Raw genomic sequence first — 17522 nt, forward strand, 5'->3', positions numbered from 1 at the left:
CTAGTACAAACTTTGAGTGAGGTTACTTTGCACATTTCAGCGAAGGTGTATTTCAGTGATGTATGTACATACATGCCCGTGTAACTCCATACATAACTTATACAGCAGGCACCTATATTAGTTACTCCTCTGCGTTCCTTCTACACGTATATACGTATATACGTATACATATAACATATATCTATATCTATCTATCTTCGTTATATTGCATCCATGGCAGTTAACGAGCTACTTCCGTAGTTCCGTCGGAAATAAATTTTGCGCTTGGAATTGCGAAGGGAAGAAATAATCGAAAAAAATTTTACACGATTCCCTGATCGTGTTAATTACGCGGATATTTCAATCGTTAATCGTTTCGAGTGCAATAAATTAAAACATTGTATTCATTATTCAGAAAAAATTATATTTATCCTTTCGGATAAAATAATGAATAATCCACTATCTTTCATATAATACAGGAGTTATAAGAATACCACTTCTTGCGACGAGGATTAAAATTCCTCTCCTTAATCACCATAAACCGACCACAGAGTAGGTATCGAAATAATTGTTATAATTTTCTTTCGTTTACAATGTAGCAAGAGGTGTGAAAAAGGTTGGGTAATATATTTCTACGCAAATTCGCGGATTTAAGGGACTGCTGGACAAATGAGGGGGTTGCGAGATTGTTAATAGGACCTCCAGCTTCCGTATTTTACCGAAATTCGTTGTACGCAGCCTTGTAGGATAAGGCTAAAAAATATTGTCCCCCCTCTTCACGCGCATCATCAACCTCCCCCGGTTATGCGATACAAATATGTGCGTATACTACATAGGTATTTTTTTTTCTCGCTTTCCCCCCTCTTCAAGCATAATATTTCCTCCCCCACTGTATTTTATTCCTGCAGTGACAAAGGAGAGCAACGGGGGAAGATATTCTTCCGGGTCGCGGGACCTGCTTTCTCTCCCTCTCTCCCTCTCTCCCTCTTCTTCCCCTATATCAGCGGCAACATCGATTGCCGTTATCGCAAATGAAACCGCATTTATATACTTGACAAGATCACCGCTTCACCCCTGCCAATGCCGCCTTTCACGGGGCGTGAAGGGGCCTCATATCGCATGGGTATAATTCACCCTTCGCCGTTACCCCCCTTCTTTGTTATAGAAAATATACCTTCTTTCCCCTTTTTACTGCAGTTCTCGACAACGCGTCGTCATCGCGATCAGGAACGAGAAAAATCATTCCTGAAACGAGCTGGGCTGGTAACTACTTTACACCTGTTGTGGTTTCATTGCATTTCTACTTCTTTTTCTTTTCCTCATTCCTCGAAGCCTATCCTGGAGAATGATTCTACCGTTAATTCGAAGTAGGAATCCACAAATAAGAAGAAAAATAGTGGAACAAGAAAGACCAGAACGAGACGCGAGATATTGATTGCGTGAAAGATTTATTTTTTTTTTTCAATCCTGCGCTCCTTTTTCTTTAAATCCTGCAGAAAATCAAAGCTCTATATATATAGGATCCTGTTTTTTTCATTACCTTGTCTCGGGGATATTCTATAGCCTCGGTGAATCAATTCCATCGTTTCCTCGTGTTCTCTCACAAGACTACGGTATAGGGTATACGCGTATATATATATATATATACACGTATATCGACACCATGGTTCCCGAGGGATGCGAAACTACGGGAGCGGGATGGTATCGACGGGTTGCGTGTCTCCTTTCTCTCCGTGAACACTTCCATTTTTATTTATTATTATCACTTTTTCTCCTCTCCTCCTTCCTGAGTCTTCTAGCTTATTTTCTTCCACGCTTTTTTCTTCCTTCAGTCTATCTCGTTATACGTCACCGCGTCATCGGTCGGGTCGTCGTCGGTACCTCGCGATGGAGTCTATTCGTTGCAGTAGCACTGAAGCATACTTTTTTAATTTTTTTTTTTTTAACAATATTGCACGACTAATCAAGAAAGTTAAGAAAGTTTGATTCTCCGCTTGAATTGCCAGGCGGTGAAGAAAAAGAAGAAGAAAAATCCAACACGATGTGTCAATTGTCAAACAGATTTTAAATGTTCGTTATCATACCTGTTACAAAATGCAAAAATAATATGAAAGAATAAACTGATTGTCAAAATAAAAACCATACGAATGAAATGCCCGAGAGAAAAATTGAATTCTCAGTGAAGGAAATTCGACTCGGTGCAATTACAAAATCAAATTACTGCGCACACTTTACGACGTAATGATCATACATTTCACATATACATATATAGAAAACGAGCTCGATAGCACCTACGGGAAAGAGTCTATGCCGGTATGGTTATTATAGTCGGCTAGGGCGAGTGCGCGGGAATGAGAAAGTATAAGGATTGAAAGAAAGAAAAACGAAGAAGAAGAAGGAGAAAAAACGTAAGGGAAAAGCAAAGAAGCAAAGCAATCAAATTAATATGAAAGCTTCCGTGAGAGAAAAAACTAACCACAGCACACGACGTTAATTATTTTTATTTCAACGAATGAATTCTTCTCACACGTTACGTTGCAGGTTTCCTAGAAACGGAAAAGAACGGATCCGAATTAATCGTCCAATTAATTTAATAAAACAATTAAGATTCTCACGAGACTCTGTATGAACAATACAACCGCTTTTCACAGCCTTACGTTAATCAGGCGTTACCATCTTCGTGCAACGAGTGCAGCATGTCGGATAATAGCGATTATTCTTACGATTTTCCGAACACATTGTATTAATTGCCGAGATTATTAACGCTAATAATCAGGACAGACCAATCGCACTTCTGGTTGAAGGATAGATGAAGGAGATACTTGCTTTACAGTTGCAAATATGACAAAGAATTGAGAATCGTGAGTAAGGAAGAGAATATAAAAAAAATTCATTGCTCGCGGTTTCTTGGTTTTTTTATGTATCTTATCGTTATTCGAGAATTTCTTTATTTTCCTAGTCAAGAATGCAAGAAATTTATCGATCTTTGTCGAGGCTCCGGAATCACTCTGAGCTACGAAGCTGTAATTCGCCTCTTTCGAAAGCAGAGCTTTTTCTACGAGGTTGCAATGAATACTCGAGGAAGGTGGCGTGAAAAATCGCTCTTCCGCATTCTTCGTGAAATCTAAATTGGACGAAGGCGTGAAAAAAAAGTTCCATCACATAACCGCTCTGTTAACGTTTGTAACTGTGTAAATTCTATCTGCAGGCGCGTGATGTACCAAGATCAATTTACCAACAGCTCGTTCTACACACGGTTCGGAAACGAATTCGTTTAACGGTTCGCTGACGATGGAACTGTGCAGCAGCAACAAGAGCTTGAGTTCCGAAGGCGTTTTTTCCTCCCATTTAAAAACTCTACGATATAATATTAATTTTCTCTGATTGCTCGAAGACGACGACGGGAAACGAATGGAGAGGAGGAAAAAACATGCCAGAGATGGAATTTAGAGAATCGAACACATGCCTGGTAACATCCTACAGTCCGATGATAATTGAATAATGAATAATTCAAAGCTCATCCCTGATTCACGGGGGCGATGATGCAAAACGAAATGTAATATCGATACCCTGGGGTTATACAATACGTTACATTTGGTCGTGTAAGTATATCTGGGTCGTAAATTCAAATCTCTGTAATTGAAATTTTCCCGGCAAATCCTGGACATAAAACTGATTCGATAATTTCACACCGTTTATTTCATTCTATCCGTCTATCCCTCTGACGTTGCAGCTATAAGTCGTCGCGAATCATTCGTTCATTCGTTACGGAATCCCGGAAGGAAACTCATCCTCTCTAAAAGCACTGCAGTCGATCATTCAAATAAAAAAACATAAAAAATAAAAGTAAACACTTGAAACTCTTTCAGCACTTACTGCAAAATTCTCTCACTTAATTTAATTTAATTTAATTGCATTTAATTTCCACTGCTGGAGGCAGCTATACAAAGACTGCAGTAGCTTCCGATTACTTTTCTCTCGCGTTGTTAATTCGATTGGCTTATCAGGGTCACGTAGCTACACGTACATCTCTAGGTTAGCCAGCCGGCAAAGTTCGTTGAGGTAGGATAGGATAGTCAGATATATATATATAATTTTATATATATATATACGTGCAGCAGCGGTATCCGCCTTCTTTCTACCCTCTCTGTCATTTTCTCTCTCTCTCTCTCTCTTTCCCGACGGAAGTAGGAAATTGAAAACTCTCTCACGCAACAGTGGCGCAAAGGTGTTCCCTTAATTAAGTTTAATTAACCAGGTTTTCCGGAGAGCTAATCCTTTCTCCTAACAAGTTATAATGTTGAAAATTCATTCAAACCATCGATCCACATACTCGGCAAGGGCTTAATAACATCACAAATGAAATTCCAACTCACCGAGGAGCATGGCAAAGCGAGAATTTCAAAATTGTAAGTACCTAATTGTGGTTAGAACAAGAACAATCAGACGAGTGCACCCATTAGCGCCGAATTAATTAGCAAAAATTCACAACACGCTCGGTCGTTGTAAAAAGAAACACACACACCGATACGGATGAAACGATTTCACGTTCTTTCCATTAATTTGTACACCCATATATACGTATATAGTTATACCAACACGCGAAAATTCTTGTAAGAAATAATTCCGACGCGTAAACGCGAATGCAGGATTTCACCTGTATAACGGAGGGCTGATAGACGTAGTGCTACTCATCCAAGTCAATTGGCTGGAAACTATAATTAGTGGATTCGAGTTTGAGGATGGGGAAGTCTGGAGAATGAGAAGGAGGAGGATGCCTAGTGCGGGATTGCGCGTGCCTGTGTCGACACACGAATGAGAGAAGGTGGAGATAGGAGGAAGAGGAGAGGAGGACGGACAGGGATCGTGACCATCCATTTCCAAGCGATTTAGGAGCCCTCCTCCGGGACATCGTGGCGCTCTCCAATTAGGAAGGACGCGGGTCCGCGAGTTGTTTCGCAAAATTGCCGTGTTCGCGTCCACGAAAACATTTCCGCTGTTACCGAGTGATGGATGTTGGATTCTCACGAGTCCCCCAGAGGCTGATGATGACGTTTCCGACTTCCTCTGGGTTCATACACGCGTGAACAACTTTGTTATAAACACTACCGGCGTTAATGTGTAATTACAGTGAGAATATCAATGTTTCCTTCTCTATCACTGCATTGAAATGAAGAAACTGTTAGGACGATGGTTGCTCTTGAATAAACAACGAGATGACCGATTTGATTTATTGGCTAATTCGTATGCGGGTTGCGAAGACAAATCGGATCATTGATCGATAATAGGCAGCGAAGAGCGATGAATATTGACGCGCTTTAAGAGGCAGCGAAGAACGAAGATTCAAATTTTGTGAAATACCTTAAACCACCGATCTCTACGTTTATAGAATTATGAGTAGCGCCCGGACAAATGTGTATTAAAAATCGCAAAATATGTACATACAATATCGACTTGAAAAACGAAACTATGGAAAACAGCAACTGCATTTTCTTGATCCAAGCATCGCGAACTTTATATAGAAAACCAAATACGGAGTGAAAATGTTTCAAATAAAAACTATGTATTTGCATATTAATCCGGGCCCTAATTATGAGAGTATATTTCAACTGCATTTTTATATTTCCAAAAAAAAAACTTTAACACGTTTGTCTGCTAACTTCAGCTTGGCAAGGGCATCCTGGCCTAAGGCGAAGCGAATGGCGAGTGGTTTACCGCGAGGAACATACCGTAATGGGCTTAAACAATGGCTGAGTACTTCCAGGAAGAAAGACGAAGCTCCAGAATCGGCGAAGCTTCGAGTCCTTGTCGCCCCGCGGCGGTCGGCGAACCGACTGAATGGACCGTCATCCGGTCTCTTCTGCTTCCCCTTCGCCTTCCTTCTCTTTCTGATTTTGCTCCTCGGGTATACGGCTGGACGATGAATAGATCATGATTCAAGTTCGCAACGAGGGTTGTATGGATTGGAGGACGAAAATTGACGCGTTGTTCGAAAGGTGATCAGATCGAGTAAGCTTCGTCGAAAACTTATTTCACCACCGATACCGATCAGTTCGAACGACGAATTTTTTAGGAGAAAATAAAATCTCGTTGGCTGTTCGACAAGGATCGCAATATCGTAATATTACGATAAAATATCTACACAGTGAAAGGATTTATTGAATTTACCAAATGTCGCGATCAAATGTAGAGAAAGAAATGTCATTCGATTCACCAAAGACGAGGTCGAAACATTACTTCGAAGTATCGTTGGTAACCAAATTTATTTCATCTAACAAAAAATTCCAACGCTGTGGCAATTGACCGGCAGTATTTTTGTCTCTGTCTCTCACTTGCTCCTCGGTTTTTTTTTTTTTTCAACAGAAGGGAGAGAAAAATGCGGATTCGTACGTACAGAATTGTCGAGATCTCTGGGCGGTCTGATGGCTGAATGAATGTTCGATCGAAATTATCGATTCTCCGAGAATCCCTCGCTGCAAAAGCGACGTACCAATTAATCAAAATAACTCGTTGAGTCGATCCCGATTTTTCACGCTCAATTTTTCAACTCCGTGAGATAAAGAGAGGTGATAAATAAAAAGTGCGAACGTGCAGAGGCGCGTGCAAAAAAGACGCGGGAAATTTGAAATTCGAGGAATTGAAAAAAAACGGTTCCTGCTACGCCTTAGCATGTGTCCCTGAATTCACTGGCAAATTGGCAGTCAGACGTAATCGAGAGCGGAGTTTAGTTAAACGCCGTTCAACCGAGACGAATTATATCTGAATAACGTCGTTTAAAGTTTCAAACTCTCCTCGTCGCGTCATCGTTGCTGCCGAACTTTTTGCCCGTATTGCCTCGCCCGGTAATCAACAGGTTTTTGACTCTCAATTAGCCGCGTGTACTTAACTGTCGTTAACTAGAAGTATCCGTATACATATACATTTGTATATACATATTATACATATATATGTACCTATGAACCTGTATATAGTGTCGTTTATAAGTTAAGGTTATATTATGTAATGTAATCTTATTGTGAGACCTCGTATTTTTTGTCCGTACTTTATACATCAGCTCACAAGCTCTGGGGTAGAATTAAACTTCGCCCAAGTGACTTGACGAGAAACCCCAAAGTTTCAGAAGATGCAAACTTCAGCTCACAGATTTGAGCGAAAAGTCGAACGAACATTTCCGTACTCATCGGAGTTTGTTTAATGTGAACGTAAAAGAAAAAAAAATAAATAAATAAACACTCAACGAAATCACATGCTGAATTGTAAATTTTACCAGTTAATTTATCGTTTCTCTACTTACCAAGAAAAAAAAAAAATCACTCAAATTATCCGAAAAACGTAACCTAAATTGTATAATGAAAAATTCAATCTATCGAATAAAATTTTATTTTACAAACCAAACGAAGATGAATTTAATTAATCACAACTAGCTTGTTCCGCAAGTGAAATATAGATGATTTGATAGATTGAAATTCGGTTTGAAGTTAAAAATATAAACGACCATTGGTAACAGTTGTATCATCAGGAACCTTTTTCTCACCTGCTCCTTGCGATCCTTTATATTTTCTGACAATCCTTTTTCTCTCCTTTTTGTTTCCTATATTTCTTGCCTCATTCTTCGCTCAGCGTGTGAAATAAGTTGGTACAGGTACAGGTATATATATATATATATATATACGTATACCCGTATAAAGATATGAGATCGTTACGTGATTGGAGAACCAAAGGATCAGGGATAACGGCGCACGGCTGTATTATACTTATCGGAGAAGATTTTCCAAGCTGGTGCAAGGGAAACTCGATACGGGGGCCAATCGACGTGGACGCCTCGACCAATCAGGCGGCATATTTAGGAGAACCCATGGACAAGCGTCGCGACGCCGCCGCCTCTGAAGTAGCCTGGAAACGTCCGGGACGTGCTTGAAATTTCGAAATGTGAGACGGGTCGGTACAGCGTTAGCTAGAGGAGCATTATACCGAGAAGCTACCTTCATTATCAGCGATTCGTAGGTCTCGATCGGCAGGATTTGCCAGGAGATTCCCCCGCCTTCGGCAGGACCAGCAATTTGCAGATTGGCCATTTTCTTTGATCATTTTTGCCGACCCCTTCGCGACTAGGACTTCTTCTCTGGGTCTCGTCTCTCTCTCTCTCTCGATAGAGAGACACACGCGGGATCGATTGATCGAATGAACGAATGAACGCCTCGTGATGCATTATTTACGAAGAAAAAGGACGCAACGGAGGGACGGACGGACTCCGGTAATGCAATTCGTTGATTCTCCACGGAGCTACCAACCGGTCACTTCTTTTTCTACGAGTTATTCGATACTTCCGTACGTGACTCGGAGCACCCCTCGACAAAAAGGAACACGGCACGTTCCGTCCTTGACAATCATTAAAACATCCCGAGTGACTTCCGACGGATGTATCCAAGAGACCCGGCCCACCGTGACGCAGACCAACGTCATCGCACGCCATCCTGCCTCGACCTTGGAACACGGTCCATAAATCTTCGCCTTCATTTTTCCCATCAATCTCAACGAGTGTCCGAGCAATCCTCCGAGGAGAGTTTATAAGACGTTCCCTGCCCCCCCTGAATCGCAGGTATAAGGTATAAGGTGTAAGGTACCGACTACCAGCGAAAGTTGGACGGGCGACTTAACAACGGAAACAAACCTGCAGTCTCAGGGGTGGCAGACAGGCGTTAGACGTGAGTTGGATGGTGAAAAGGAAGAAGAGCCGGAGGGTGAAACGGAGTTCCAGTGACGAATCGGGCTCGAGGCACTTCGGCCTTCGGCCAATCGTGATCGCGCTTAAGTCCCGTCTTCCCCCCGAGTAAAATAGCTCATTGAATAGCGCGGAGGAACGGTCAATCGAAAACGTGATTCGAGCACTGATTCCTACGGACTTCGGCCCTTGGCTAACCTGCAACAATACTTACCGCGAAGCTAAACGGAACACTGCAACACGAGACAAAGCGACGACGCCTGACGTCGGCGTCTGTCTGCGTCCACCCCTCTTCTTATCGCCCGTCCAAGGCCTCTTTCGGGCAGATAATCAAAATCGACTTTGTCTACCCGACTGGAGTAGGGGGGGGATGTCCCATCCTCCGACCACCCCTTTGGGTTGTGCCAAAGTCTTGCAGGCTAAACCCGCCTCGTAGTAGCTGAGGGGAAAGTTTTTGGGGTCACGAGATTCCGTGGATATTGTCAGTGTTGTACGTTGTCTGGATAATTTTGTCCGATATTGTTGTTGGATGAATTAACCTCATCTTTCGACTCGTTGTTGTACGTTATTTGAATTATTCTATCCGATTAAATCGTCTCTGAGATGAATTGACATCATCTATCATCTTGTTGTAAGTTGTCTGGATAATTTTATCTGACAAAATTATCTCTCAGATGAATTGACCTCATTTTTCAGCTTGTTATTTTCGTCGATTTTTTTTCCGTGGTACAAAGATAGGCTAAAACGCAGCCTGATCAAACGTATGTAGCGAAAATTAACGAAAGTAAGTTAAACTCAGTAGAAATGTCCTTCCGGAGAAAACTCTGAGTAATATGCTGCATTGGGAGAGAGATTTTTTCATACAGATTTACGTGTCGGACTTTCTTTTTTTTCTTATTCTCGTACAGGTGGCAAAAAAATACCGCTTAAACGACATTTTACTTTACAATCTCGCCAAATCTGTCGTTGCTTTGAAAAACCTACACTGTCAGTTAGAGTTTATTCCATCGAATCTTACGTTTCCTCGATAAACAATTCCTTAAAAATTATTCAATATTTTCAACAACATGTTTAGAATTTCCAATTTTCGTAGTAATTATTTTCGTCATCCCGATATAAAAATAAGGATAATTTGATATTGTACAGAGATGATTTCATACGAGATAGTATTTTTTATCTTATCAATAAATGAATTTCGTATAATACGAATAATCTGGTCTTTACCTAGATTCTACAGAATAATCATACCTTGTACAAAACTGTACAATATACTGCACTTTTAAAGAGTTGTGAAAATATTTTTTGTGATTACAATTAATCGAAATTATAACCAAAAACCCGTTTCTTTGCTTTATTGCCAGTCACAGCAATGTAGAACCTCAATTCATGGCTAGGCAAACCGATTAAAACGAATATTTACAGCCGCGCATTACGTACAGCTTGAGCAGTCCTGTGTTTGGCAGATTTTTCGGAGAATAAAATCAACCCTCGCCGCAACCGTCGAAAAAAAATGATTCCATGGGAACCCAATGAAACGACTCTGTGTCCGATCCTTGCAAAATTCAAAGACGTCACAGAGAGAAGAAAAAAAGGAGTATGAATGAACCTGGTCGTTTAATTCGAAGGGTATTGGAAGAAGCGGGTTTTCACACCGTGGGTATACCTACACTTCGACGTGTCCCGAGAATGATCTTGAACGGCGGTAGGTGTACGTAGGTAATACGGGCGGATGCACAAATCTCGGCGAGGCTCAAAGGCTCAGAAAGGCTTATCCCGAGGTGGACGATGGACCAAATCTCGCCTGGAGAATCATAGATTCAAAGATAGATGTGTGGCGGTAGAAAATGGCGGTGTGGGACGACACGCGCCGCGTGGATTCGGATCCGAGTTCCGACTTGGTCGTCTCCTCGGGAGAAATTCGAAGCGGCAAGGGAGGAAGGGAGGGAGGGAGGGAGGAAAGCTGGCCGCAAAAAGCCAGTGAATTCATATCGGCGACTGGCAATGGATGCGCCGTCGTGCCGAGGGCAAAAAGTCGGATCTCGACGACTCGCTTTCGTATATCAAAGGATTAAAGCGAGTTCTCTGACGGAGCTTCGAGGTTATCTCGAGGATACTTTTCAAAGCTACGCGCCTAAGGCTCTCGGCCCGAGTCGCTCGAGGAAAGAATCATATCAAAGGGATTTTTATTTCATTTCGTGCGGTTATTTATCCGGCTCGTTAATTCATTCATTTACCTTATTTCGATGCGTATTTATAATTTTTGTCTCTTACCTTTGACGCTTCGTAATCTTCTTCTTTTTGTTCTTCTTCTTTTTCCTTTACTGGGAATCGACCTTTCAACCGCGGCTGATTCACCGTCGGCATAATTCTCGTTTCCACATAATATTCTTTCCCAGTTTTCATCCTACGTGAAACAAAAAAAAAAAAAAAAAAACACTGATTCAGAAATAAAATCGACGCGTTAAATCAAAAATTACCAAACTTTAGGACATAAATGCGTACGATCGATGACTGTAACAAAAAATAGAAAAAAAAAAAAAAACAATTCTCATAAAAGCAGGTGCGGGAGACTTTCGTCTCGTATTTTAGCGTCAAGTTAATATCTCTGTCACATTATAACGAAGAACTTACGAGGCAACTGGGAGAAGGTAAAAGGAAATGAATAGAAAAGGTAAAATGGCAGTCGCCCAAGCTGCGGGGCGAGATTGCTTCTCGTTTGTATTCATTAATTCGAACTTTTGTTTTTGGGCACGAGATCGCGGCCGTTTAAAAGCAACACGATTCTTTCATCAAGGCTTCTCTTCTCCCGCTCACTTTTCATCGCCCCATGTTTTATACCTACACCCATCGCATACTTACCTATAACCGACAATTTACCTTTCACTCATTTTTCTAAATCAACCTAATCTTTCGGCAACATTTTTATCTCATTAAGACTCGCCTATTTCTCATTCGTCACGCTCAGTTTTTTTCTTTTTTTCTTTTTCATTTCCTCGGACGTTGTTCGTTGCGTTTATATTATTTTCGGATGACTGTTTGTGCGACTGATTGCCACGTAATATCTATGAAAGAAAAAGGCAAAGAAGAACGGAAGTGAACAAAACAATGCAAATAAATCAACCAGAGTAACGAGCAACATTATTTATGAAATTAATGAATATAGATACGAGCAATCGATCTGTACAAAGATACGAGGTAAAAGGATTTATTTAACGGGATTAAGGAAAAGTCGAGGAAAAATTGAATAAATCCTAAAGGAAATAATGAATTTCGTCACTTTAAACTTTCCTCCGAATTTGCGCATATCAATCTTACATATACGTATTACGTGCAACAAACATTAGAAGTTATTATTATGTGTACGAAACTTTTCTCCCAGCTTCTCAAAGTATACCACGTCACAATTTTGAAAACTTTTCCCAACTCTTGTAATAAAGTTTTCTTTTTTTTTTCCTTTTTTTTTTTTTGTTTTTTGGGCTCGAAGAAAAAAAAACAAGTATGGTAATAAGTAAAAATTATTCTCAAAAACCACGTTTTCCGTCTACCGCCTCCCTTTTCCTTCTATAACTCGACACTCGCGACTTTTTCTTGACTATTCATTCTTCTGTATTGAGGGGAAAAAAAAAGGAACCGATGTAATCCGAGATCGACCGAATGCACGACGAAGTAGCTTGAAAAATTTCATTCAATAAATTCTATTCCATCCAACTTCACCGCGGGGTATTTTTTCTGAAGAACCCGGAAAGCAGAGAGAATTATACATGTACGGGTGGGAGAATAATGGAATGGCACATAATTTGTCGGTCCCTCAAAACCAGTCCATGAATATTCCCGCTTAGGCCTTTGTACGTACGTATTTTCATCAACGTGCAGGGCATAATAGATTCATTTATTTGTTTCGGAGAGGGATTGAACGGCTTATATACATACATACATATATATATATATATATATATATATATATATATATATATGTATGTATGTATAATGCGCAATAAATAGAAAGCGTGAAACGCGAGACGGTCCGCTTGATTAACGCCTAATGCGTTGGATAAATGAATGAACAATGCGAGGAATTTTTTCTGCTCAAATTGTCATTATCATCATTATCATTATATTATTATTATTCTAAATTCATTTCTCTCCAAAAAGCCAGATGTAAAACGAGGGGAGAGGAAAGCGGCGAAGGCTTTGTCTCGAGTGTAAATTTCAAAGATAAACGGGCGGAAAAGTGCTCGCGTGGTATGGGTAGGAAAAAATTTAGCAATCAAAATAGCTGGGATAACTAAAGTTGCCGGGATTTCTCGAGTGAAATTCGCGTTTCATGTGATAACTAAAAAATAAGAAGAAAAAAATAAAATGACGCTGTATACATGCGTACACTGTAATATGGGTTTATGTATAAAAAGGGGTTGAAAACTGCAACTATTTAAAATAGCTGTACAATTGTAATAACTGAAAGAAAGGGAAACGAGAGAAACGAGGCTTAAAATCATCGACGATGATTTAAAAAGTTGCAAGTGTAGGAATAACAAAAGAAAAGAAAACTTGGCTTTTCTCTGTGAAAGAAATACAATGAGGTTATTGTAGGTTAAAATTTATGCGAAAGAAAACGAGAATAAACGGATAATTTCAGAGAATTGTTGTAAAAACATTTTTCCTCATTGAACGAACCTTTGAACGAGTTGAAACTGACTGTAGAATAATCAATACACCTCGCCGATTTTCCGCTCGTATTGTCGAAGGAAGGTATAAGCATAGAAATAGGTATAAACTGTGTGCACGGGTCAAAGAACAGATGGTGGAGCGATTATGCAGGCGGCGAAGCCCGCGACCCTCGCGACAAAATCCGATTCAACGAATTTGGGCGAGTGAGGGTGAGTGGCGAGGGTCGACGATTTTTATGCTTACCAAGGCGAGCTTAAATTGACCATCGAGACGTCTGCGAACGGAACGATCAATTCGGCCGATGCGCTACGACGATATAATACGTATCGAGTGAAATTCCGAATTTGAAAACGGGTGCGAAAGCGCAGAATTCAGAATTTTTTGGTGGCGAAACTTGAAGTATAGAAATCGAACTTTGACGAAACAAAGTTTCGAATGATCCGAAACTCGACGCTCAAAGTTCGGAAAAGACAAGGTACCGAAAGAGCTTAACTTCGGCAAGTCAAAGTTCCGAAAGTGCGAGAATGAGAAAATTTTTAAACCTGAAACATTGAAATTCCGAATGATCGAAGACTTTAGTAAAATGAGTATCGTTGCAACGACTAGTTGAATATTTTCCAATAAGAACAGAATCAGGTACCATTAACTATTTTGTGCGATTAAAAACATCAATAATACATCTTCTTTTAATTACAACGCAAAATCAGTTTGTTTAATTGATCATTTTTTATTTATTGAACAAGACCTCGACAAGAATTTACCGTTGTACCAACATCAAATTATCGCAATAGTTTCACGAAAGTATAGTGAGAGTGATCATAATCAAATATAACAATAAAAGAAACTTGATCTATGATTTATGTAGCTAGAAATCTAATTTTCGAAAAGTGAAAATTGGAAAATAGTCAATGACTTTGTGATAAGTGGTTAGTAAAAATTTTCTCTCGACGCAAGGAAAGTCCAAAGATCTTTTTTTCCAGATCGAAAAACGAAAAGTTCGATATTTGAACAATAATAAGAACCGAAGAAAAAAATACAAACGGAGTAGTAGGGCGAAGGAAAAAAAACGGAGAAAAAGAACAACTGACGTTTTTATCATGCGATAGAAAGATTCGCGCCGAAGACGGTAAATTTTTTTTCACATACGTACGTATACTCGGGATATAGTTTCTGAAATGAGACGGACGAAAAATGAAAAACGAGAAAAGTGCGCACGGTGCACACCGCGTGAAATGGGAATGAGAAATAAACAACTTTTACCATATCGGTGAAAATGGAAGCTGTCCGATGCTCAACGTCACGAATATTATATGTATATTATAAATATATGTATATATATATATATATAATAATCGCGAACGGGTCGTCAAACGTGAAAATGTGTAATTTGCGACATTTCAGCAACATTTCAGCGACATGCCATCGCGGGCAGTGATGTTACGAGCCTTTGACGTTTCGTGTTTATACCTATAATTTCGCCGGTGATCGATTCATGGAAATTATTTGGCGAACGGTAGACGCCCGCGTAATATATAACTATCGATTGATCGACACGTGGGCGTTACGTTAACGCAACTAAACGGGGATAAATGCATTATTTATGGGGGTTTTCCGCTCGGTAAGAAGCGAGGCGTCCTCTTCGCAGAATGCGAAGTATATTCGACGATATAACGTGTACAGATTTCCGCGTCGAGGCGTTGAAGGCACTTCCGGTGAATAAATTCCACCCCTCCGCATGCTGCGACCTCTTTAAATTTTAGGGCGGTGAATTTGACAAGTATTTTTTCTTACTATTCGCTCTTCTTCTCCGTTTTCTTTATTTCGTCGTCGTTGTCGTTGTTGTTGTTTCTTTCGTCCCATGGAAAAGCCGAGGGCGAAGAGGCGAGGCTTCGCCGTTTCAACGACGACCTCGAGTTGCGCCTACTTTTTGCACTTCGCTTCCTCTGCAGTCGTTAGAGCTCGGAGTTCGTTCGTGGCGAATATGGAAATTCGCAAAGACCAGAGGCGGCACGCGAACAAGGACGGCAAAAAAATCTAAATACATAATCGCGCCGCGCGACTCCCCGTATTCTTAAAACTTTTCAACTTGCGTTTTATTTTATTTTTTTTTATTTCTTACTTTTACTTTTTTACTTTATCATTTGCCGCTCACTCCTGCAGTCTCGCCTTCTGTTGTAAGCATAATTTATTCGATTGTATACGCATAACGTTGATGCATGCGGTAAAGAGGTTTGCGAATTCATTTCTATTCGGCACAACGTACGTTACGAACCTTTAAGTATGCGTACACCTAAAAACAACAGTTGACGATAATAAAAAAAACCCGAAATACGTATTACGAGGAAAGAAATTTTCTATCGTTGAAGCGTGCGATAATATTACGTATCGCAAGCTCTGCGCGCTTCAGCAACGTGGGATCTCGAAAGCTCAGAAAAGCTCAGCCAGCTTCCTGCGCGAACCTTCAACGACAACCGTAGTCTCGTATTTATCTTCGGACCTCCGGGTCGCCGAGTTAACCCGGTTCTGTATCAATTTTCCCCTACACAAAGAAGAGGCGAAATGCAAGGAGAAAGAGAGCGAGAGAGAAATATCGCGACGTAGAGATAAGCTGAAACGAGCGGGAAAATTTAGTCCAAGGATGAAAATGTGTAATTTATAGCCGCGGTAATAAGCCGTTCAAACTTCATCCGTCATCGCTGCACGGTCATTAAACAAGACAATGATCTGTAATCTGGATTACTATTCACACGATTGAACATGGCTGTTGTAATAATCTACGACATTTTTTCAATACAGCAGCACGCACAGACCAACGAAATAATAAAAATAAAAGGAAAGAAAAGAAAACAAAATGAAGAGGAAAATTGAAGAAAAACATTGGGACATCCCTCTTTCGAGGTTTATGCAAGAGAAACGTCGGGATGTGTGGGATTGGAAAAATAGAACTCAATCCGGCGAATGCCTTCCACGCGTCAAAGCCAGACGAAGAATTGATCGTTTCTGTTATGACGAGGATCGCTCAAAAGCTCGGGGCGACGTTTGAAAATTGAAGAAAAATTGAATTAGCAAATTAGATAAGCGACTCGGACGTGCGAATCGCTTATATATACTTTTGGCGCCCAACTTGCTGCTTCGGCGATATTTGAGGGTGAACGAATACCGATAATCCGTTCGGGAAAGGGACGAAACCATTTGGAAAATTGATTTAAAATCCATTACCGACAACCTCGGTAAAAAAAACTGATACTATGCGACGTCGTTTCGCAGCTCCGAGCAAGACGAGGCGTTTCAATTGTCGCACGAGTTAATACTTCGAGTGCACTTTGGGATATTGAAAAAGTTTAACGTGCTCTATTCAAAATTTACGATTCAACGACAGACGAGTTTGCAATAATTGAATAATACGCAGAGTGAATACGCAATAATCTTTAGTCGAGATATTCTGCCAAGCGTCGCACGACACTCGAAATTCGTGACGTTGAGGTTTTACGCCGAAAACTTTGTACCGTCAGACAAGAGACTGGCAGCAAAGAAGATAGAGAAAGGAAGAAACAAGGAAGGAATGAAAAAATAAAGAAATCAAGACGGCAAGAAATTGTAACTGCAGCAACGATATTTCGAAGAAAACTTTTCCTCGTGAAAAATAAATCGCGAAACACGCTCTGGATCCTCCTGATTTTCGCAGCACACGTGAGAACTCCAAGAGGAATCTCACCTTTTCTTTTCTGCTGGATATTCGGAATTCTGACCTAGTGAAAATCGTTGTATACCCAACTTACACTTGTACAAAACACAGTCAGATCCATTCCCGCGGTGGCAGGAAACGAAGGATCAAACGACGCTTCCTGCAGGACACGCGATTAGTCCTGGATCTCGAACAACCCGGGCGGAAGAAGAGGAATAAAGGAGTCAAAGGATCGGGATTGTTACATGCACGTCGTAAAAGGAGGAAAGCAAAGATAAAAGAGAGAGAGAGAGAGAGAGGAAACAAACGATTTCCTTCATTTTTATTTATCGCGAACGAACCGTGGACCGCACGATCGATGATCGACGAACAATTTTGGAAGTTTGGGCAGCGGTTTTTAGTTCCGTTGAAATCCAATCACGCGAGATAAGGATTATTTCACCACATCCACCCCGCCCGCCACACGCT

The 17522-nt window shown here is 40.6% G+C and overlaps 1 protein-coding gene and 1 long non-coding RNA gene across 9 annotated transcripts in view; one reads left to right on the forward strand and one right to left on the reverse strand.

Annotated features, from left to right (window-relative positions):
- Positions 1 to 17522, reverse strand: part of LOC124294845 — a 123814-nt gene that overhangs the window by 32933 nt on the left and 73359 nt on the right. For both annotated transcript variants that reach the window (XR_006904791.1, XR_006904790.1), the window contains one exon: positions 10973 to 11105. This is a non-coding gene — a long non-coding RNA (uncharacterized LOC124294845). The remainder of the gene's footprint in view (positions 1 to 10972; positions 11106 to 17522) is intronic.
- The window catches only part of LOC107226460 (leucine-rich repeat-containing protein 15), a 120104-nt gene that overhangs the window by 15182 nt on the left and 87400 nt on the right, over positions 1 to 17522 (forward strand). The window lies entirely within an intron of this gene.

Source organism: Neodiprion lecontei, chromosome 5 (assembly GCF_021901455.1).
Source record: "Neodiprion lecontei isolate iyNeoLeco1 chromosome 5, iyNeoLeco1.1, whole genome shotgun sequence".
Classification (NCBI taxonomy): domain Eukaryota; kingdom Metazoa; phylum Arthropoda; class Insecta; order Hymenoptera; family Diprionidae; genus Neodiprion; species Neodiprion lecontei.